Below are 25,000 nucleotides of genomic sequence, written 5' to 3' on the forward strand. Positions count from 1 at the left end.
AGTTGATTGTGCAGGATCCGATTGTTTTGCTGTGACAGTAGTTGACGTCTTTGATGTAAGGGTCAAGCTGGGTATTGAGACAAGTTCCTTAGGATTGGATACCAGTACTGGCAGGGCCAGTCCGGGGCAATTAGAATATTTGGTTTCTCTTGTCTGACTTTTAGGAGGACATTGGGGAGAAGAGGCAGAGGAGGAAAGGTGTAAACTGATAGGGCGTCCACTTTCCATGCTTGGCTGTGATAAGTCCTTGTGCAGAATCTTTTCAATTGATAATTTTGAGGAGAGGCAAACAGATCTATGTCTGGGCTCCCCCATTTCTCTGTCACCATGCAGAAGACTTGTGGATTTAGTTTCCACTCGTGAGGATCCATAAGGTTTCTGCTTAAATCGTCTGCCAGCTTATTTTGTTTTCCTGGCAGGAATTGAGCCTAAAGATGTATTTGGTAGGTCAAAGCTGTGTCCCAGTGTGCCATGGCTAATCTGCAAAGGGGGTATGTGTGTGCACCCCCTTGCTTTTATATATCACTTGACTGTGGTGTCGTCCATCTCTATCAGTAGTGGTCCTGGATGAAGTAAGTCCTGGGCATTTTGAACAGCTAGCATCTCTTTCTGGTTGATATGCAGATGCATTTGTTTTGGGCTCCATATGCCCTGAATGCATCTTCCTGCCATGTGGGCCCCCCACCAAGCATAATCCGAGGCGTCTGTTAAGGTTTGGCTAGCAGAGTGAAGACCCGTCCCATGTTTTGGTGACATGCCTTTGCCCACCATGGAAACTCCTGTTGTAGGCAGGGAATGATAGGAATCATTGCTTCCAGACTGTGAGAATGTTGACTCCATAAACTTTTCAGGTACCACTGAAGTTTCCTCATATGCAGTTCTTGCATATGGAATCAGTAGGATGCAAGATGCCATGAAGCCCAGAGCCTGCAGAATTTGTCTTGCAGATAACTAGGTTTTTGTTGCCATCAGTTTGAAGTAAGTAGTCAGTTGCCTTTGCTTCTCTGGCATGAGGTAAACCATCTGGGTAACTGTATTCAAGCTTGCACCCAGAAATGTTATCTTTTGAGAGGGTACCAGTTGGATTTCTTTTCATTTACTGTGTACCCTAGGCATGTTAGAAGCCTCATCACAAACGCCAGGTGTCGAAGAAGAATGTCCTTGTTCTCTGCTTGAATGAGACAGTCGTCTAAGTAAGGATGTATTTGTATACTACTTTGTCTGCAAAATGCAATTACTGGTGCCAGTCACTTTGTAAAGACCCTGGGCGCAGTAGATAAGCCAAAGGGCAGTGCAGAGAATTGGTAATGCATTATTAAGCCAAACTTGAATCTGAGGTATCTTCTGCATGACTGTCTTATTGGGACATGCAGGTATGCCTCTTTTAGGTCTAATGTCACCAGTCAAGCATTCTTGCCCAGCATGGGCAGAAGCTGCTGCAAAGTCAGCATTTTGAATTTTAGAATGTCCAGGTATGTGTTCAAAAATCGATAACTCCAGTATTGGCCGCCAGGCCTTGTCCTTTCTGGGTACCAAGAACAGTCTAGTGTACTGGCTGAATGGCCCACATATCCATGAGGGACGTAACCTGTTCCTGTACCTCTGCCCATTGATTTTTTTGGCAGATCTGGCCAACTATTTGTCATTGGCAGAGTGTGGAAATGGAATCTGTATTCCTGTGATACTATGTTTAGTACCCACTTGTCCTGGGTTATTAACTGCCAATTTTGAGCAAAAAGTGCTAACTTTCCCCCTATGGGTGCTGCCAAAAGATAAGTGCTTGGTGCAGGCAGAGGGAAGTCATTGGGATTGTTTTCTGTAGGTTTGCGCTTTGTCTCCTCATGATTTGGAGGTAGAAGCGCCCCATTGCTTTGAGCTGTATGAATCTTGCACCTGGTATCGGGAACCCTTAGGGTGTCTGGATTAGCCCCTTTTAGCTCTGTCTGACACAGGAAAGGACCATTTTTGTAGGCCAGTGTCTACTGAATCTTGGCGGCTGCACTTGTAAGACGTCTTTAACAGTTTGCATAGACTTAGCTTTGTCTTCCATTTTCTTCAAAACCTCTTCTGCCTTAATACCAAACAGAGAATCATGCTATAAAGGTGCATCAAGCAATTTGGCTTTAACATGGTCAGGCAAAATTTGTTCGGTCAGGCTTACTGGGAGCCGGAGGTAAGGAGTCAGGGGTCAAGCTCGACTCCGAAAACACATCATCCACAATGTCTTAAAACAGGGGGAAAGGCTAAAGGCTTGTGCTGAGGGAGAAGGAGGAAATCCCCGAGCCTCTTTTTTGATTCAGAAGTCTTGACTCTCCCAGTGAAAATGCTCCCTCAAAGTATGCAAGGTTTCTCCAAATTAATAATCCTCAGGAGGAGATGCAGATGGAATAGACTCCTCAGCATCAGAATCCTCATAGGGAGGTATAGATAATTCCTGATCAGAAGAGGAATCAGAAACCTGATCTCAAGATTCACTATCAGTGTCTTGCCTAGGCCTCTTATCTGGAGGGGGGTGGGTACCCCTGATCAAGGCAATAAAGTCTTCAGCCATTTTGATCATTTGCTTTTTAGACATGGAGGCCTGTGCATGTGGCTCATGCGTCTGTTTTTTTAGTTTTAGAAGTTGCTTTTGTCTTTGGTTTTGCAGCGGTCGTCAGTTTGACATAAAAATGTTGAGGTCTGAATATACCCTCAGAAGCCGGTGCCTGCTCAGTGGCTCCAGACCCATCCAAGGGAGATACATCCGTCAGTCCAATACCTTGAGTATCTTGCGGCATGACGGACTCCACATGGGTGTTAGTAGAGGCCTGTGACTCAAAGGTAGCGGGTATATATTTATGTGCGTGTCTGTGTTTTCTATAGATTAACTTGTACACAAATGAAATCTCAAACAGCTTAACAGCCAATAAAACAAACATTCATGCAGTCACATTCTCAGCTTAAAGGCATATGAAGTAGATATTTACTGGCCTAAAATCTGATAAAAAATAATAAAAACATTAACACAAATAAAACATGAAAAATATTCATAAACAACCAACAACAATAAACACCCTACAGCCGTTTATTCCTTAATACAGGCTTAATGGGGACATGATCATTCAACCCCATAGCTAGGTGTGCCCCCAACCTCAAGATCCATTCTAACTCGACCACCTCAGTACGAGTCACTATAATCACCACCTCGCAGACCTGGGCTGATCACACATAATGCCTGAAAGACAAAGTTGTGATTAGGGCCAGTAGACAAAACATGTTTCGCTAAGGCACTAAAATCATATTGCCTCTTCATGCAATACACACGGGTCCCTAATTCTTTATTTTAAGCTCCTGTTAGTCTTACCAACGTAGAATTTATAACAGCACTGACAATGTGCTAAATAAACCACATTCCTGGTGGAGCAATCAGCAGATGCCCACAACTTCCACAAGTAGCCCGTGACAGGGTGCCTAAAGAACCTAGACTCATCTATAAAGTGACAAAATTTGTATTTATGACATTTATATGTACACATCAAAACTTGGGATCCAGACATGACATGTCTAGGAAAACATAAATGTTGCCTTAAATTACTGTGGTTCTTATACACAAATCTAGAGCCATCTTGCCAATATAAAATCGGAACATCTGCTGTCAGTCTGTAAAATATGCCAGTTCCTGGTAACTATATCTTTCACCATATTTACACCATGGGAAAATTTCAAAACAATGGGAGGACAACAATACCTATGAGGTGATCTGACTGATTGCCTATACAGAGCAGAAAAATATGGACATGTTCTACTATCACGCTCACATTGGTTATTCTGGCACAAGCTTGATCAACTTCAACTTGAGTGTAACCCCTGATGGCAAACTCTTACTTCAAATCTAACAAACTTCCTTCAAAGTCAGTAGTACAGGACAACCTCGAGACCCTGAAGGCTTGACCTCTCACAATGTTCCCAAATATATGTTGCGGATGTATACTCCGCCTATGGAGATATGACTGAACAGTCCTTCCTATGCATCCTGGTCAACATTTTGCCATTCTCCAGCCGGATGTTCACATCCAAAAAATCAAGTGCGACTTGGGAACAAGTGAGGGTAAATTTCAAAAAAGTACTACTATTTAAAGAATGAAAAAACAAGTCAAGCTCTTGCTTGTTTGCCTTTCCAACCAATAAAGATGTCATCAGCAAAATGTCTATACATGGTAATATGACCTCTATGTTGTCCCAATACATGATGGAATCCCCATTCCGACATCACCAAATTGGCGTATGAATTAGTGCAGCTGGTCCCCATAGCCACGCCAGACTGTTGCCAGTAACATTTAACCTGAAGCAAAGATACTGTGTTTTCTAGGACCAGCATGCACAGGAAGTCGATATGCTTCATGTCAAATTTATTACTCCTAGCCAACACTGCCCTGACCATACTAATGCCTTCCTGGTTAGGAATGCACGTAAACAGGGATACATCTATAGTCACTAAAAATTGAATATCCAAAATATCCCCCTCACTGGTCACATTATATAAATCTCTCAAAAAGTTTTCAGTATCTTTCAATACAACTTCACTCATATCAAGAGCTATTCGAAGTTGTCCAAATAAATGGACATAGCCCGAGTCAACCAACCACTCCCAGCTACAATCTGTCTAAACTGTGGGAGTGTAGGGTGTTTGTGGATCTTGGGTAAGCCATGAACCTGAGGAATAACAGGAAATTCAGTAATAAAGTAATCAAATAGTTGATTAAGAATGAAAATATAGCTATCCGCCCAGCAGACATAGGTGGCTGTGTAGTGATTTTAGATTCTGGATATTATTATGATATGATGAATCAGATGTCTGATACCAACACATATATTAGTGTGGAAGCTGATATTGCGAGTGCGAGATGAACAGAATAGATTATTGTTTACTTGAATCCTTTAATCTAGATCTACTTACCAAGGAACTATACGATTACTTTATTACCAAATTTCCTGTTATTCCTTGGATTCATATATTTTTAAAGGTTGCAAAGCACACTTTTCTTATAAAGATTCATGCAAACACTTTGAAAAGAAAAGTTTGTTTCTCACTTGTACACATTTAACTAGTCCCTGGAGATAGCTGCTGCTTGACTCAGTGACATGAAGATGCAAAGTGATCTGTGTATTCAAGCAAGAGAAGCAATACAGGAAGATTTTATTTAAAATACAAGTTTACAACATCACCTTTAACTGTAAAGTTTAAGTCATGTCTGTTAAAGTTCTTTGGATGAACGCACTGCTGCACAGTCACAGTTTTACATTTAAACATTTACACACACAGGCTTGTTAAGTTCACACCCTTAACTGAAAATACAAAAAGTGATATTAAAACCAAGTTGCAGAACTACGACTTATAAATTTTCAACTTGCATAACTAAAGTTTATATTGCAGAGACTGATCCTATTGGCCTATTTAGTAACACTCAAACACCTCATACAGTTGCAGGCTTTGGTTAGTGAAAACCAGCCAAGATTAACCATGTCTTAAGTTAAACTGTATCATCTACTCTTTCGGATAGATACTTACCATATTTGGCATGATTAAACTTCAAAATTCCTTTAAGAAACTGTCTATAATAAGTTAGCTATTTTAGTTTTGATCACTAAGCGACATTACAAATACATACAATATAATGCTTTAACCATAGGGCAAATGCAATAAGTGTAAGCATTGAATAAGTAAGCCAAAACAAATTTTGATCACTGAAAGATATTAAAAGGTTTACATTGTGTGTATTAAGCATATAGAATGCTAAATATTTTTAAAAAGTTGCAGTGTAAGCATTTAATAAACAATTTGCTAATATGGATGAGTTTCATGCATTTGCTCTCAGACTTACAAAACATTAATATTGCAATAGAAATAAATATGCACTATGCAGTAAACTGCAAGACGCAGTTGGGTGGGCTTTTGAAAGACGTGTGTAAATGGGCATGCCTTCGTTGAAGGTTGAACGTCAAGCTGGCACCTTGGCGTTCGTGAAAATCTACTGCCAATCATTAGCAGTCCGGAGTTCTGCTGTGGCAACCCCTAACCAGGAAAAGCTGAAAGACAACAAGTAAACTGCAAAACTTAAGTTGTACACTGCAAAGTACAGTGTCTGAGACTGCACAGATCATTTATGTTCAACAAATACATATTTGGAGTTAGATTTCAGCACTGTATAAGAATAGTTAGAAGACAGCAATCTAGTTTGAGACATCAGGTACCAGTAGCCCCTGCCACTGATTCAAGTAAGATTAACAGCACACCGAAATCTAAATATGACCTCATTCAGGTTTGTAATCAAAATCACTGGAAGTCGATCCAACGTTAGGCTGGAACCAACTATTAGCTCCAATTCAAACTAATTAAATGGATAACTATTTAGTAAAGGACGAAACAGCTTTGACCTTTTAGGGAATAATTAGCAAAAAGCAGCCAGTGATTAAAACGTGAGGAATCAAATAAGGGCTCAGATGCAAAAAAATCTAAACAGAACAGTCACAGTTAATTCGGTCACCAATATAAGAGCAAAAACTAAGAATACTAAAAAATCCTACAAGCATACTGGAGAATGAATAACTACCCAATTAGGCAGTTCATATTTGATGCTACCAAAATCAGACATGGAAATAAATATTGCTGTCACCTGCTCTGAACATCTCTACTTCGTATCCTACTATAAGAATAGAGCAATAACTGAAACAGCTGTAATGAAAAATGAGTGGTGAGACTAATGTTGTTGTCTTTTGGCTTTTCCCCCCGGTTAGGGGTCGCCATAGCAGAACTCCGGTCCGCTAATGATTGGCAGTAGATTTTCACGAACACTGAGGTGCCAGCTCGACGTTCAACTTTCAACGAAGGCACGCCCATTTACGCATGCCTTTCGAACGCCCACCCAACCGCAAGGACGACATGCAGACTCCACAAAGAAGGCACTCCCCGCACTCCAGCCGAGAATCCAATGGGAGAGCCTCTTGCTGTGAGGCAACAACGCTACCGCTGCACCACCGGGAGTGGTGAGACTAATACTAGAAACAAAAGGCCAAGAGATGAGCAACTTGCACAAAAGCAGAGTGTGATGTACAAATGAAAAAAACTCATACCAAAAAATCTGGGGCAAATTCTTAACATTAAACGGTGATGATTCAATGAATAAAGGCCATCAAGAACGGAGACTGGCAGAAATAAATCTATAGTGACGGTAATTAGTTTGTGGGATAGAAACAGATTTAAATACAGAACTTTGTTGCCCACACTACACAAGTGCAGTTATATAATAAGAAAAAGAAGAATACAAGCAGGAGTCAATGACTTTAGATGCATGCCTTAAGTGGCTTAGAGCAAATATTTAAACTGTACACTTTAAATTCAAATTCAACCGGGGAACAGTAAAATTCTTCTATCCCCCCATCTCCCAAATTGTTAATTGTTGTTTTATTATGGCCAGTGTGATTTTTAACAACTGGTTAAGAAAAAAATGGTTACATTAAATACATTCATGTCAAGATTTATTGGAAGACTGTTACTGACCATAAGGATGGTCTTAATTTAGGAAAGCCAGCCAGTCAGCCTTCAAACAGAAGTGCCATATGGTTTCATACTTACTCCTCTTGGCCTTTTTACCATCTTTATAGATGGCCCCACACTCCACTCCATGCAGATATGCTACTATTTTGCACAAGCAACTCTGTACCTAACCACCAGACAGACCTGCAAACAAATTTCCTAGTCCTAATCCACTGACTCTCTAACAATAGTCTCATCAACTGCAACAAAAATTATTTTTGGTACCAAAATAACTTGGAAAAAAAAAAAACTCTGCATATCTCTGACCACAAAAGAACCTCCCACAGAAAACATTTCTTTTAAATATCTTAGCAAATTTTGGGAAGTATGAGATATACTACAGTAGATAAAGACTCCCCAGAGACCTGGTTAAAGTTGGCAGCAATACTATTACTAAAACATTCCCAGCTGGAAAAGCTATAAAGATAAGACAAAACCAATCAGCACTTAGTAGCAGCACAGGCTGCACCATGTGTCTTAGCATGGATGACCTATCTTTTAGATTAACTCAAGTCTATGAGCATGGTTGTCAGTTTTGGACTGTTGTTTCTATTAGGAAGGTAAAACGTCACTATTTGATGATGTACACAGTTGTGGGCGTTATCAAGTTAACAGTTCAACTGTATATGACAAGAAACAAATGTAAAAATGTTCAACCTGCCACACAGTGTATGCATGTAGCAAAAGCTGGAACTAGACATTTAACAAAAAAGGTGTTGCACATAAAAAATGGGAACAATTTACATGTGAATTTGATGAAGAAAGGTTTTCAGGCTGGTTATTCAGTGGAAAACCTGGAACAAAGGAAAACAGGAGAACTTGCATTCATTGTAAGAGGAGCTCCAATAGTGATAGAAGATAAAAAAGATAAATGGTAGATTTGCAGTGCTAAGGGGCTTACTAGCAAGGGAGGAAGATTACACTGGCATGCATTTGCATTCCACCTAAAACTACTATAATGTAGCTTAAGAAAATTATGGGAATATTACTTATAGGAGAGGAATGGAATTTGATTTGCAGCAGTAAAGATGTGTTAGGGGGCCCAAAAGGGAAAACATAAAGAAGGGTAGATTTTTGAAGAAATTTATGAAAATATTTGGATTGGAAATTAATTCAGTATTAGGAGTTGAATGAATTTACACATTATTCCTCAAGGTATAAAAACTGGGCTAGACTAGACAGAATTGCCATCTCAGAGAGTCTTCTGTGTGGCGACGTGTGAATGGGCGTTCCTTTGTTGAAGGTTGTGTGTTAGGCCCGGCAAGCCAGTACGTAAAAATCTACTGCCAATCATTAGCGGACCGGAGTTCTGCTGTGGCGACTCCTAACCAGGAAAAGCCGAAAGACACAAACAAACTAGACAGAATTGCCATCTAACTGAAGGTCTACATACCCAAACAATAACTATTTACAGCTAAAATAAAAAGAGAGTAAAGAATTAAAAACGAGACACTGGAGCTTTCTCACCTGTTGAAAAGACAGGAATGGGTAAGATGGTAATGGAGATGTTTCAGGAGCTGTTAGAGAGGATAGAAATTTCTTCTGAAAATATAGCCAGGGAGTGGGATAAAATTAAGATGCAGTTTAAAAATAGGGTGGAAATAAAAGACAGGGAGCTATAGTTAAGAAGTAACCAGAATTATCTGAGGGACTGACAAATGTTAAAGTATTGCAGAATAGGGGGAATCTCACAGAACAAGAGGATCAACTACAGAATGTTAGACAGAAAAAAATATGCACATTAGAAAGATTGCCGTTAACAACAAAACTTTAGTGCAACACCTCCGGCAACAGAAAGTAGAAAAGGGCCGTCACCAAAGTTAGGGAGCCCATAACAAAGAAAATAGATCCTCTAGAGGTATTAAAAATATTTTGGAAATTCTACGAGAATATCTATAAAGCAGTGAATATCTATAAAGCAGTGAAATATGAAAATTAAGAATAAATACAAATGGAAATGTTTATGGAAGAATTGAACATGCCAAGGCTAGAGATAGAGGAGGCTCAAATACTAAACAGGATAGAATGAGATGAGAGAAAAACTGTGATGTATAACCAATCCACAGGAAAGACACCAGGAATAGATGGTATTCCTGTGGAAATTGGGAAGCTAGGAGGAAAAAAAACTAAAAGACCTGGAAGGTTCTGTTTAACAGTATCACAAGGAGGAGAAGCACCAATATCCTGGAAGAAAACAGTGACAGCTGTAATACCTAAAGAGGGTAAAGATCCATCAGATTCAGCTTTAAACAGGCCAATGTCAATACTAAACCAGGATTATAAAGTGGTCGTGTCTATAATGGCTAAAAGAAAAACAAAAGTAATAGATATGGATCAAAGTGGTTTTGTGGAGGGGAGGCAAACATTTGACAACTGAACATTGATGATCCAGAGGCAAGCAAAAAGTAAGAAAATACCACTGTTATTGCGGAGTCTTGATGCAAAAAATTTGACAGAGTAAGCTGGGACTTTATGAGCAGAGTAATGGTAGTCAAGAAAAGCTGTGTCTTTATTTGCAGATATTTGGTGGTGCTGTGGTAGCATTGTCGCCTCACAGCAAAAAGTTGTCCCGCTCGATTCTCAGCTAGAGCATCTTGTGTGTGGAGACATGCGTGAATGGGCGTACCTTCGTTGAAGGTTGTGCGTCAGGGGCGGCAACTCGGCACGTAAAAATCTACTGCCAATCATTAGCAGACCAGAGTTCCGCTGTGGTGACCCCTAACCGTGAAAAGACGAAAGACACAACATTTTGTAACTGACAAAACCAAATCATGACATTACAGTGTCGTGGTAACATTTTGAGACAGTTTCAAATCTTTTAGGGATACAAAATTAAATGAAGCTAAAACAAAGGCAACAGTGTAAATTATGTACCCACACATGATGAAAGAACTTATTTAGGAGGGCAACAGGGGGCTGGAATTTGCTAGAGAAAACTAGCAAAGAAGCAAACTACTGCAGATGGAAGGGTAATAGAGTGAGATGAGGCACAGAAGAAGTTTTGATCGCATGTTACAGACTACCTTTCCTACTAGGATTGATATCAGAGCACAGGCAAAGAGAAAGGGGACAGGGGATCTTAAGTGAAAGACCTTTTTACTTTAATATAGAACAGAAACTGTTGTTACAAAAGGATAAATTAGTAGGGCAGAAATATTGCATTACAACTCTAAGAAGTAAAAGAAATTAGAAAACAATTTTGGAGAGAGACTGGAAAAGCAATTTACAAGAGGAGGGCATAAGTACATCTCCAGAGGATACAAAAAAGTTCAGAAAGTTTGTGATCTTTGCATGGGTATTTTTATACCCCAAACAGACTTCAAAATAAATTTTTCCTCAGGTAGACAGCCAATATCAGAAGTGTGATTGTGAAGACTGATAACTGGGAACACATATTTTGAAAGTGCAATGAGATACCAGATGTTTAAAATTCCCTACGGGAGTATTCCGCCAGAAATAGTGGGAGAACAAATGGCTGGAACGAAGGAAATAATTCTTCTGAACTGGAACACAGGATCTACATTACAATGTTGTAAAGTCTTATTCAGCTTAAATTATATTGGCTGCCAAAATGCAATTACAAGAAAAACAGAAACAAAATCTAAACTGTTTTTGAATTTATTTATTAAAAAAATTGGAAGAGGGATCTTTACAAAAGGGGAGAAGCAAATTACATAGAATAAATGGAAATCATGGGAACAAAAAAATACAGAATAATTTTCAAGAGGAGAAATGAGGTTTATCCAAAGCAGAAATTCAGCAATTTAAGTAATGCGGTACTGATAGTTACAAAGAAGGAAAATATATGGGATGTAAAATGGAAACACTGTTAATACGTTTTATTCTATATTCTGTTAAATTATCACAAGATGTAGACAAATGCACAGTATCAAAAAAATAAGCCTTTCCAGAATGGTGGGACCTCTTCAATGGCTTCTTTTACAGGAGAACATCTCCTGTGTCAGGCTGTACAGACATCTGGAAGGCCCATGACTGCACCTCCAGACCAGAAGCCACCAATGCTTGAAAGACCAACATCGGAGTAACAAATGCCATTTCAAGTGATGTTAGACAGGACAGCAGGAAAAGAGAAGGCCTCCACTGCAGGAGTAACATTGTACCACATTAGAAAATTAAGCCTGAACCTTTGCCAGCCAAAAACTCTCAGCTAAGACCTACCCATAATGCCCCTCTCCCAATTACTCCAGATCGAGTTTGCCCACCCTTAAGATACTACTTTTTCTATTACTACATTTAGTAAGAGGCTCTGTCTGAGCCAATACCCCAACCAGGAGTCCCTAAAGTCCACCAAGAGTCCAAGCAGAGTGAAGGAGGGCGGGAAGTAATGAATGAACAAAGATCTACAACACAGATGGAACGTTATGGTAAGACGTAACTTATTTATCCGATGTTGTAAATCTTTGTTCATTCATTACTAATAGTACAGAGTCCCCAGCTACTTGAGTCCTGGGTGGCCCTAAGCATATTCCTGAGCACCCCCTAAGCATATTCCTGAGCACCATAGAACCAAAAGATGCTCGTCCCCTGGAGGCCAAATCCATGTAATAAGATATAAAAGTAGGAGGTCTTGACCAAGTGGCTGCTGCGCAGATATCATCCATTGAGGCTCTGGAAAGAAATGCGATAGAAGTGGCCATAGATCTGGTAGAATGAGCCTTTATTCTGAAAGGTAAGTATAGCTTATTCTGTTGGTAGATAAAAGGTAATGACGTTTCTAAGCCAGGAGGATAAGTCACATTGGAAACAGGTTTACCCAATCTGGGCCCTGCAAAGGTCACAAACAATTGATCTGCTTTCTTGAAAGATTTAGTCCTGTCCAAATAACAACGAAGCTGCCGATGTACATCAAGGGTGTGCAAAAGGTACTCCCCTCTGTTAGAATGCTGAGGGAAGAAAACCGGCAGGTCAATAAATTGGTTAATGGAAGAGCCAGAAATGACCTTGGGCAAGAAAGAAGGGTCAATATGAAGGGACACCCTATCCATGTGTTAGATCAAGTAAGGACTCTTGACACACAAGGCCTGCAGCTCAGATACTCTTCTCACTGTGGTAAGTGCTACTAGAAGCAAGGTATTCCATGACAAAAATTTCAAATCACATGAATCAAAGGGCTCAAAGGGAAAACTTGCGAGAGAAGTACCAAAGTCAAGTCCCAGGGTTCTAAGGGAGGCTTGACATGTAATACTCAAAAATGTCTTGCATAGGCAGTGTGATATAATTGAAGAATTATAAAGACCACTATGAAAATTGGTAATAGCTGCTAAATGTACAGTGATTGAAACCGAGGCTCCTGCGTGTAAAAGGAGTAGTAGTCAGACATTGTAGGATCTTTTGAATAGGCAAAGAGAAAGGGTCTAAGTTCTGATCTTTGGCCCAAATAGAGAACCTAGTCCATTTACTAGAATACATTTTCCTAGTGGAAGGTCTGTGTGAAGCCAGAAGAGTTTCACAAACAGGAGATGGGATATCAGGCAGCCTGGCAATCATTGGAAGTGGAAGAACCAAGCTGTGAGCTTGAGACTGTGCAGGTTTGGATGAATCAGTCCCAGAGGATGACATAACAGGTCTTGGGAATGATCCAGGATCCACGGGCTGTGAATCAGATGAGGCCATAGAAACAGGAACCAGACTGGATGGGGCTAGTAGGGGGCAATGAGGATCACATCGCTTCTCAACCTCAGAGCTTTCTAGAGAAATTTTGGAATGAGGGGAAATGGGGGAAAGCCATACAGAAGACCTGGTGGTCAATTGTGCGTTACAGCGTCCCTCGTTGTTCCCCCTGAGGGGGGAATCAGGGCAAAGTAGCTTCTGCATTTTGTAGTTTATGGGGGGGAAGCAAACAGGTCGCAGCAAGGCTTGCTCCAGCATTGGAAGCTCCAATCCGCTGTTACAGGGTTGAGGGACCACTTGTGAAGCATCAGGATGTTCCTGCTCAGATCCTCCACAGTAAGGTTGGAACTCCCCTTATAGCAACACACATTCCCAGAAGTGGTTGGAAGTTATCGCCCAGTGCTAAAGCTGGTCCACAACCCGCACTAGGTCTAACTCAGAAAAACTAATGGATCTAAAGGAGGCTGCTGAAGGAGAATCAGGTCTTTCTAGAAAGGGGCCAAACCTCTGCCCCAAAACAGGGTCGTAAGTTGGAGAGTATCTTGTCCTGGTTAGGTATTCGAGTTTTGGAGCAGAAAAAACTGTCTACACAGTTGCCGGGGATGGTGCCGAAGTAGGTACAGTCATCGGATCCGATGTCTGATCCAAGGACAGCACCAAAGTTAGTGGTGTCGAGGTTAGAACGGAAATAGGGGTGAATTTCATGGATGGCACAGAGGGAGGAGATACGGAGTCTGGTGCCAAAGAGGTCTGTGCCAAGGGTGCTGGCGAAACACAGGGCCGACTGGGTTCCGTAACTGACGGAGATGCAGGAACCGAGTGACTCTTTTTCCTTATGTTTTTGGTCTTTGGAGAGGGTGAGACCTCCAACCCAGAGCGAGCCTCAAAAAAAAAAAAAAAGGGGGGGGGGGTGTTGACTAAACATTTTAAAGATAAAAGTTTATTTTTACATTCTGCTAGTAGACACAACAAACATGTGTATCAGGGTTAGGCATCACACTGTTCAAACCCCAACTTGGCTTTGTCTGACATAGTAAGGCAATATGGCTATCCTATAGAAAAAACAAGGCTGAGAATACCATAGATGGTACTTAAAAAAAAAAAAAAAAAGTGGTAAGGAAGGGCCTGTCAAAAGCAGAAGAGGGACAGTACCAAAAATTTAAATTACTAAGGAAAAGGGTAGGGAATAGAACTAGGTTATAGACGACAGTGAGAAAATGCTAAGTGAACAATTTTGAAGAGAAACTGTCTTAAAAACAGCAATTTCTGCTTAGCTTTAAGAGATGGCTAGCACGTCCGAATAGGAACGCGGCACACAAGATCTGATGCAACTAGGAGAGGGGCATTATGGGTAGGTCTCAGCTGAGAGTTTTTGGACGACATGAGCTTGGAAATGGCTGCATCAGCTGTTTTTAGATGACACGAGCTTGGAAATGGATGCATCAGTTCAGGGGATGGAACAGAGGTCCTATTTGTAATGAATGAACAAAGATTTACATCATCAGATGGAAGCTTAGGATACTGTTGGAGCCTGTCGATTCAGTGTTCCTAACCTTAGAGCATTGACGACCTGCTCCTAGTGTTCAAATGTCTCATTATTTAGTAAATTCAATACTGAAAACCACATTTTACGAGGAACAGACAAGGCAAAAATCTAGACATTCTGTATAAATTTTGACAGTTGAGGGATATGACTCCAAGTTTTATTTTTACATTAAAAGGGGACCGTTTTGTGGTCTGAACATACCAGAGAGGGCATTAATAGGCGTGCACCTCTCGCCTATATTAGCGAGAACCACATCCAGTATGTTTGCACCCCTCTGACAAAGCCAAGAACTTTAATCTTCACCAGCTAATAGACAAAACAGGAAGGAGAAACAAAATTCATTAAGCAGAACCTCTCCACCTCTGAGACAAACTGCCCCTGCAGTTTAAGCAATGCTATACACACAGTCATCCTTAAAACAAAACTTGGATGGATTGACCCATACAGTCCTGGGTCAAAGCCTTAGGATGGGTACTGGGAACATAAATGGTCACGAAACTCAAACCACTATGAATGTGAAATTCCTATGAATAGCATGAATCCAGATTATCTGCAATACTAGTCAAGTCCTCTTCTTTTTTGCTGACAGATGTGAACATGCAAGAGACTTTACATATGTAATTTCTACAACCTTTAAACACATTCATTTCTGCACAACACACACACACTATGTATATAACCATCATAAAAGTTATACGTGCATAGGTTTGTTAGGACAGTTCTCACCAGGGACAATAAATGTTAGCTATTTTATCATCATCTACCATCACATGAACTCTAAACTTCTAACAATACATCATGCACCACTGGCTCAGATCACGGCTTTAGAGGGTCTGTGGGTTGGCCCACCTACCTGGTTTCATTAAAACTAAAAATAAACCCTTCAGCTTTTGAAAACCAGGCCATACAGAGAAATATTTTATTTTAGTACAATCATTTGTTTGATATGAAGATCCAGTCAGCAGTATCCCAGACTGCCTTTTATTTAGGCAACTGAGTCAGAAACAGGACAATTCACTATAGACTGGCAAACATTTTCCCCTTTAAATTCGATGAATAGACAAGTTGCCCGATATTCTAGCCTTGAGACTGACCTACCAAAAGTCACGTATGCATGACAAATGTATACATCCTTCAAACTCAATATTGTCACTTTACCGGCTAGATGTTAGATACCCCACTCTGGTCAAGTGATAAGTGATAAGTATTATTAATTATTAATAAGCATTAAGTATGGCTACGCTTTCCCACATACACCTAAAACATCAAGACCTTCACTGTGACGTTTCAACAAGCATGCATGTCAATGTACGTCTTTCAAATACAGAATCACCATCCACTCCCAATCTAAGAATTTCTAGTGCATTATTGCGTGTGTCAAACTGCAAAGCTTGCCACATTAATATATTGTTTAAAATACATACCATATTCAACTAAGATCGCATCTCTTGACAGTGTTCTACTTCTGTAATTAGCAACTATATTGTAGAGTTTATGCAATAATAAACTAAAGACACCATGAAAAGCATCTTATACCGCAAACTATACAGACCTTCATACAGGTTACAAATTCTCTCTTCATTACAATGCAAGCAGTGCACCAAGTCTGTCTGTCCTCTCATCGGCAGGATTAAGTTTAAAACTACAAAACTTTTAGCCACATAGACATGAAGAAAAAATAAACTTACTACAAACAGAAAAAGAAACATTACCCACAAAACTTTTAGTGCATACATAAAAAACTTAAAGTAATAAAGTAATAACTTCAAAAGTGAATGAAAGGAAATAGGTCACTGTCTAGAACTTGTACAAGTCCCAGAAATCCTGTTAGAGTCCAGACTGCACAAAAGAACTTTTGCCCAGAGAACTTAATGTAACTTTTATAACCCATGCAGCCTGGCAAAATAAAATTCCAGTGAATAATAAGTCGATTAGAGATAGAGGCAGCTTGCCTCCAAATATCATTCACATAAAGCAAAACAGAACACTGTTCACCCTCTCCAAAAAACTAAATTCATTTCCACAAGAAGAGAGGTATCATGATGTGTCTACCAGTTGGACAACAAATGTGCACCCAAAGCATTGGCTTACCTGGATAATACTAGATTTTCTCACACAACAAGTATAAACAGACAAAAAAAATATGCAAACGTGTAGTGTTCTGTCCATGACTAAAGTATAACATTTTCTCTACAGCACTTGCGGTGTTAGACCAGCTCAGTATATATGAACGCACAAACTTAATATAGGGCATGCAGTTCAGCTTTATCATCAACGTAGCAATTAAATTGAGTTGTCCAAGTTAAACTAAAAACAATTGTGTGGTACAAGATTTGTTATGACAAAGTATGAAAAAATGTGCAAATTAAGTGTGTTTGCACAAACTGTACTGAAACTATGCAAAATACATCCAATTTTCTCAAGGACATACATGATGAGCTGAATCAAAAGGACCACTCCACTGTTAAAAATACACAATCATTTCCAAAGGAAAATAAAAATATGACAAGCTAGGCTAGCCACGTGAAAGCCCTGAAAAATTTAAGATTAAAGGCTTCCTGACACAGACCATGAAATGTTGCATAATGCAACTCACTAAGCAGCATTAAATTTGCAAATAAAGATAACTTGGGGCATATCTTTGGGGGGGGGCACAAGTCATGCCAATCTCCCCAACATGCATGGCAGTTATGGCTCAAGTTCAAGTTGGTCAATCTTTACAAACAAGCAAACAAAGCTTTCACTAGTCAGACTGCAACATGGAATGAAACAAATGCAAGCCGCATAAAGGACTATTCAGACAAAATGCCAATATTTCAGTTTTATCCTGCATGTACTATTCATTCACTTTACACTTACAAATGCTGCAAGTCAAATTTAGAACACTCTGGATGCCCTGAATGATCTTCCAACGGTTAATACTTAGTGGTTAACAGAGAAATTCTTAAACAGAAAGAGGCAGCTTTTACAATGCTCATCCACACTGAATTAAGTCTAGACATTGGGCTTCAAGAATAATGATGCAACTCTGCAATACAATATATGACAGCATCTATTTATGCTTACGAACATATTGGAAACCTTTTTTGTGTGCCTACTTGGTGCTTTATAATGTGCAGACATCACTCAGCAACTCATTACTTGAGTACTGTGCTTAAATGAATGCCAAATCTAAAACTGGTGGCCTGTCTCTTACCAGTACTGATTACAGTACAAACTTACAAAATGAAACTCATTCAAAGGCATCCCAACAGATACAAAGATTAGCGGCAAATACATTAAATGCTGGCAGAGTGCTTCGCTAAACATGAACAAACCCAAACGAGAAATGCTTGTTCTATAATAAGCAGCTGATCACCTTGGCTACTCAGAAGCATAACTGACTTGCTCCATCGACCCTCTCCCCCCGACCCCCACACAATCTTCCAAGTTTCTCGACTCACCTGTAAAACAAGCAATATGTTCATCAATCACTATATGATTAAAAAATTTTAGATAAGCATTGGGAGCCAATGCATCTTCTGCAACGCTCCAAACAAACTTCCCCGCACCTAAAAACTTGTGATCACATCTCTGAACCAATCAACAAACTCAGGGGCAAATCCAGAAATAATCAGGGGGAATCGGGAACATTTATTTGTACAACTAATAAATAACAGTATGTGAATTAATCTACATTTACCGAGGGAAAAGGTATATAACCACTGCCACTGTTCATTAAGCATGATTTACCAAATTTTCTCCAAAAGTCGTCAGCTTTGGCAGGGAAAATCGGGGACAGTTGAGGGGTATGACTTATACGATGAAACCCACTTGCATGCCACTTTCTAAAATCGATCTCAACTCAGAAAGTGGCTAAAAATTAGGAGCTTCTAAATAAAAAAATTAAACAAATGACAGACTGGTGTCTGGGATATCAACCATTTTTCCCAGATCCTGGCTCAAACAGCTAATAAGGGAGTACTTCACATATCAAAAGCAAGCCCGTTTTACTTGTACGCCGCATGCCACCAGTTAACGAGAACAAATGCATCAAAATGAAGTTTATGACTCCAAAGTCACAGACACACCCTCAACACTGAAAATAACCACTCAGGAAGCTAGCACAACAGCAGGGCTTGGTGTGAGTTTAACTTTTAACAGTATAACAGGTCCACAGCTGGGGTTCAATCACCGCGACTTAGTCACGGAAACGCACGTCAGGGGAGTGACAAGAAAAATCAAACTGAAGTGAGAACTGATAAAGTTGCAAATCACGCAGGTAACAATCCCTGGACTCAACAAATAGTATGACACAAGCCGCTACCTGAACGAAGATTAAAAGTAAAACGGGGCAGGGTAATAAAAAGTTAGCACTTCCTTACCAAGCAGTAGCAGCTTGACCTCCCGGGCCGCTTTCTCTCCGTCCTCTCGAAGGTTCTTATCAATCATCTTGGAGCGCTCAACGGCGGCTTTATCTTCAGCACTTACTGTGCACCCCATGGCAAAGGCTACTGCTGTTGCCAGATGGGACGAGGAAACGCAAAATAATTTAAAAGAGTGGAAAAGGGCAACCTTCCTTCCTGCCTTACAAACCGCTTCCTTTACTTAACTCAACCAAAAAGGAAACGACGGAAGAGCCCCGTGCTTCTTTCAGAATCCCGCAAACCGGATCTTCCTTGGTATCGTGCCCACCCCGGGACTCCGCTGTACAAACTTTAGTAGTGGCACCTCCCTCGGAACCGTTATCCACTCATTCTGCTCCCACAGCTCCGGAGAGATCTCTTCTGCTACAAGGTAACAGCAGCCGGATGTCACAGTTCGGAACTCCCCTAACAACAGCAGAAAGAGCTACACTGAATGTTTTCCAAACTGTTGCAACAACCCTAAAAAGCAGAACAGTACAGGACCACAGCCACGCGCGTTCCTGTGGCACTGAAACAAAACTGCTAAGCAAGACTACATCACAGGGCCCGTTTCTTCCAATAATCCCCCAGCTGTTTTAAGCGACTTTTGATCAAGAAATTGCTGTTTTGTTTCTCCTGAAATAATGCTGTCAACTCCGTGCGTTCAGTGTCTGCTACCACGCCCGAACCCGTTAGTTCCTCAGTTAGTTAATCCTTCGTAAGGACCGCGCACTGCAGCCCTATGAAAAACTGAAAAGCTCGCTCACGAAACAATACTTAAAAATATGTCCGTTGAATATTCCGGACACGCCTCCCCTGCGAGGAACGCGCAGCGCAATCTCGTTCGAACACACCTCCCACTGTGATGGTTGACGGGAATTACTTCTCCATGCCAACGGCTTCGTTCTGACAGCGGAGGAAAAGTTTTTCGTTAACTGTGTCGCTTAAGCATTTTTATAGATGTTTTTTGAATGCTACAAGTTGCTATGTAAAAGAGACGTCAAAAGCGTAGGATAGAAAAACAGAACAGGAACGACCGTATAAAACCTCTTACATGTCCAGAAAGGGAAATATGTAAATGTGCGTTATACACAATGAAAACTGTACAGACTACGTGCACGTCGTTGTCCTCTGTTTGTATTATCTAGTTGCAACAATGAAATAGTCAACAAGATCACGCATTTATTAAATTAAAAATTATTTATTAAGTACTGTAACTTATTAGACACAAATAACAGAAGTTGTAATACGCGTTTAGGACCCAGTGAGTACTTTCGTTTTCTACACACTTTTAGTAGGGTTGCCACCTTTTCGAATGCCCAAAGTGGGGCATTTTTGGTACAAACGTCGGATTTTGCAGGGCAAAACATACCCACGGCCAGTACAAAGGACAGAACTTCAGTTTTTCCTAAATAAAAGATTATTGTTGTAGCATTTTAATTGCTTATTCTGTTACAACATTTAGGTGTTTCATATACAGAGTAACTGTTTTCTGCAACTAGTACATAAAATATAGGACATATGCTTGTCCTAAAATCTCAAGGCAGTTGCCATTTTTTCGATTCCTTTGCAGGACACAACTTCCCAAATCGGGACTGTCCCTCGCAAAGTGGGACAGGTGGTAACTCTAACTTTTAGTGTCTAAACTCTCCAAACAAAACAGACTACAGTATGCTTCTCAAGTGTTTAGAATGTCCAGGTTTTTGCTTTTCTTTTGGTCTACTCTTTGTATAACAGAGTCCCTAAATAATGATTGGAGACCTTTTTAAATATTTAAAAGAGTAATATTTAAAATTAACCTAATATTTAAAAGAGTAATATTTAAAACATGTCCTTGATTTTTGTCCCTTTGCCTCCATTATTTTTGGCTTTGCCTTGAGCAAAGAAGGTGAGAGGTATGCAAACTAATTATATAAGAGCTCACGTAATCACGGACAATAATGTCTTTGTAGCCTAGTTTTCAGGATATGTTTATGCAAAAAAAAGAATTGCCTTTAAATACGTATATAGTTATGTATATATTTCAACTCCCAATCCAAGTGAATGAACTCTTGTCCAAAGACCCTTTTACCAAGAAGCAAAGACAAGTATATACATAGCATTTAAATGATAAACCAACACTATGTAGCAATTAATGCACGGAACATAATCACGTCCTGTCTGTGATAAATTTGCAAAAACTAGTACCTGTAAAAGGAATACTAGAATGCATAATATCAGTGATTATAAGTACAAAAAGAGAAGTAAGAAGACATTGAACACCAGGCAGCAAAATGTTCTTGAACTAGTAACATGGTTAAGGTATTTACCTTCCAGGCGCAAGGTGCAGGGTTTGATTCTCGTGTGAGGTAATTGGCTTGGCTAAAAATGGCCCACAAGGGCAGTTAGCCTCTATGAACCTATACAGCACTTATCTATACCGTACGTACAAAATATGCACGATGATAAAACAAGGAGACATGAAAGTGTCTTATGATGGAATTAATGAATTAAGTGGAATACGAGAGGATATTCGTAGGTAGTGTTTGTTTGCGTAGCACGCACACCTTGCTTTTGTAAAGCCTAAACTGAATGTGGAGTTGAGGACTTCACGTTTATAGATACAACTTAAACTGATTTGTGGAACTGAGGAAAGATGATTTCGTAGTTCAGCACGAACTGAATTCCAAGTAGTTAAATCAGTTTTGGAAAACGCGTTTATATCAATGTAAATGTGTATGCGTGTTGGAGGATGCTGCTGCTTAGTAGTAAAGCACCTGACTTCTCAAAGAGTAGTCAGGAAAATAGGGTTATACTCTGTAGAGGGCATATCTCTCAACTGTACAGATTTTTGCAGAATGTCCAGATTTTCCCCACATATGTTTGGTCAATTTTTCCATAAAACTATTTTTTTTCTGGCAAATTAATAGCAAATCATTAAAGACTGAAGTTAGAAAATAATGTCAGCCATTTGAGTTTAAGACTTCATATCCTTCAGAAAAGTCATGCTAATGCAAAACCTGTTATTCTATCAACTTTCGAAGTTTGTCAGAGCAATATTTAAACATTGTCCCTATTTTAGGCCTTTGTCCCACGTTTATATATGGCTTTGTCAAGATTTATTGCTCCAAGAGATTGAGAAGTATGATAGAGGGGGACAATAACATTTGTGCAATAGCTTGTAGATAAAGGAATCAAGAAAGAAGGTAAGCTCTTTTGCAGAAACTGGAAACCAGCTTGCCGTATGCATTGATGTACAGTGATATCCATGTCTTCGTGTAAGATTAATAAACCTAAGAATTTTAGGTACTTGCATGTTATCGCAACCAAGTTGCAATTAACATGCAATTAACAGGTCGCACAAAACGTAAGTACTGACAATTGTACTAATAAACTGAGTCAGACAGTAAAGGACTGAGCTTTTAGAATCAACGAGTAGCTTGAATGAGACTATACTTTATTATGAAAGTGTTTTGAAACAAAATGTTGTCACACTTTTTTTGGCCTGCTCCTTTAGACTACCACATGTCATAATGTCAGATATGTAACCATGGAAGCTTCTCCTATGGAATGGTCAGGCCCATATCTTCTGCAAGAGGGTGTAGGTTTTCATTTTTGGTAGCGTTGTCGCTTCACAGCAAGACGTTGTCCCGTTGTGCGTTAGGGCCGGCAACTCGGCACGTAAAAATCAACTGCCACTCATTAGCGGAACGGAGTTCGGCTGTGGCGACCCCTAACCGGGAAAAGCCGAAAGACACAACATTAGTTGAGATGTAGGTAATTTCCATTACTTCATCAATTGTATATAAACAACTCAGTCTTGAAATATTTGCATGGCCTTCATGTGCTGCCAAAACGTTATTTTGGGAAATGTCAGTCATTATGGTCTTTACTTTTCATTTACGATTTCACATTTAATTTCTGTAGTAATTAAAGAATGAGTGTTATTCTGTCATCACAGTGAAGGAATTAAGTTGCATAGTATGGCATGTATTGCTTCCACAGCCATCGTACACGTTGTTCTGATGCAAAATGTAAAATTATAGCCTTTTCTGAAATGAAGTTTTTCCCCTACATCACATGGCATCGTGTAAAAGTTCATTGAACTTTACTGTCGCTGATGTGAATATGGTGAGTGTGTCCGTACACTTTAATGAATGGCTCACATGTCATGTATGCCCTGTGGTTCATTAAGCAGTACGGATGCACCCCACGGTATTCTGCAAATTATATCAGCGATAGGTAAAGTAGATTTATGCAAACATTTATTATTAATATTGTCTCTTTACCAAGCTGTTTTACAAATACAAATGTTTTTACACTTTTGTTTGACTGTGTTTATTACTACAAATGTCGCTACTTACGTTTTCTGCAAGAGGGACTTGCAATAATACGCAAGTACCAAATTTTACTTTTGGATTATAAGTTTGTTCTAGGTGGAACTGAGGGATAGAATTGTGCGTATAATAACACGAGAATTATCACATTAATAACAATAGCATAATTGTTTTCATGGGTTAAAAGGTTTGATATTTTATAGGCTATTTAAATAGATTTTGCACTTTATGAGATTGAATTTCAATGAAAGAATGGAAAGAGAGCTTCATTAATAACACGCAGGTATCTCTGTTCATTTACTGAAAGTATAATGATTCGCTGTGTTGATAAGTGGGGTATTCGGATTTTTAGCTGATAGCTCTCAACCGTCCAGACTTTTTGCCTCGTAATTTTGGTCTGTCCCTCAAAAAAATATGGTTTACTGGTATATCATTGAGGGTTGAAGTCATTAAACAATGATGGATTTGAGTTTCAGATTTCATACCCTTTGGGAAATGTATGCTAATGCAAAACCTGTTATTCTATCAACTTTCTAAGTTTAAAAGAGTAATATTGCCCCCACCCACACACATTATTTTTGATGTTATCCATAATTCTTGTGCTAAGTGGATGAGAGCGGTGGCTGAGTGTAGTAGCATGACTAACGCATTATTTGCTGATCATTTTCCAAATGTCTGATGTCAGAATACTGACTTTTTAACAATGTTTGATCTTTGTACTTAAAAGCATGTATTTCCAAAATCTTAAGTTTTAAATTTTAACTAAAAACAAATCAGTGGTATTAATGTCATGTTTCATGTATGCTGTTAATACCATTTTTTCATGTGTCAAACTATAGAAAAATATCATATTTATACAAAACACATATTCCTTTTAGGTCTGTAATTATTACCTCTTGTTTTTTTTTCAATGTCTTTGGTTGTAAACTCAAGGCTGAGCTTGAATATAGTCCTGATGGATCAGTGCTCTACCCACATACATACATAGCATCTAAATAAACATTTATGTTTTTGAGAGCTTTTATTTTAGCCTGCAGAAAACTCAAAGCTAAGCATTTGTTTTTCAGATGTTTTGTAAAAGTTGCACACTGTCAGTTTACAAGACAATTCTGAACTGAATTCTAAACTTACTTCAAAAGGCAACATCTCTTTAACTTTAAGATATTCTTATTGAGTTTTTAAGGACAAGACTCCGGGATAATAGTGCTTTCGTTTTGTTTTGCAATGCCTTATAATATTTACAAAATGTCAGTCGCCCTGCTAGACAGGGGTCCAGAGAAGTAAATATTGTGGGAAGAAATTTCCAGGGAATTGTTATGGCTAGGCTTGTATAGGCCCTATGGCCGATTGCCTAGTACCAACCTATGAACCTAAAAAGTAGACAACTGACAATCAAATATGGGTGTGTTTTGCAGAGTATGTAAAATATGTGCATGTTGTTCTAACATATACAATAACAGAAAATGTTAGTTTTTTCCTAAAAACTGGTATTATTTTTGTTCATGAGGAAATATGAGTAATGGTTTTCAGTTACATACCAAGTGTATTA

This window comes from Protopterus annectens, chromosome 7.part0 (genome assembly GCF_019279795.1).
Source record: "Protopterus annectens isolate FY-2018-M chromosome 7.part0, PAN1.0, whole genome shotgun sequence".
Lineage (NCBI taxonomy): Eukaryota > Metazoa > Chordata > Ceratodontiformes > Protopteridae > Protopterus > Protopterus annectens.